This window comes from Aegilops tauschii, chromosome 5 (genome assembly GCF_002575655.3).
Source record: "Aegilops tauschii subsp. strangulata cultivar AL8/78 chromosome 5, Aet v6.0, whole genome shotgun sequence".
Lineage (NCBI taxonomy): Eukaryota > Viridiplantae > Streptophyta > Magnoliopsida > Poales > Poaceae > Aegilops > Aegilops tauschii.
The window spans coordinates 169893180-169893929 of record NC_053039.3 but is presented as its reverse complement, the minus strand read 5'-3'; positions in this window follow the sequence as shown (position 1 = coordinate 169893929).

Below are 750 nucleotides of genomic sequence, written 5' to 3'. Positions count from 1 at the left end.
CCTGCTTCCACCTCCCGTGGCTGGCTGCGCCTCAGCGCACGCATCGTCGCCCCACCGTCTCCTAAATCGTTAACGCCGACGTCCGAGGCCTCGCTGTCGTCCTCCGCGCGCTTTGGTGCGCTCGCGGCGGCGCCGCCCTCTCGTGTTGTCAACATGGTCAACAAACAACAGGAATCGGCAGAAGTACGTGGAGAGGATGACAGTACGGGCCCACCATGTCAGTGTATGGAAAAATAAAATGCTTCCTCCTAGTGTTTTCCTGACATCTGGGACCCACGACATTGTGAGCGTATATAGTCAATAGACAAGAGAATAGTACAAGATCGGCTGACACCTGAGACGTAGCTGCTCAAGCAGTATTTTTTTGTTATTGTTGAGACGGAGCAGGGTTTGAACTGGGTTGTGTCCTGTCTAGCCCAGGCTTATATTTTATGTTCACGATGTGACCAGCCCAGCTATTTTTTCTTTGTGAAAATGAGCCCACCTTATTTTTTCTGAAGAATACCCAATCCAGGCCTACTTATTTTTCTACGCCCTGATGGGCTGCAACTCTTTCAAGACGCCTGCAAATCTTGAAAGTAATATGAAATGGGTTGTAAATATAAAAACAGATGACAAATTGGCAATTACTTCATAATTTTTGAATGTTTTCACATTTTCAGATTCCTATTTCACTAGGCATTTACCCACAGAAATATGCGAAATTGGCCAGGGCCAACCAAAAAAACGGACTGCAATAAATTGCATAAG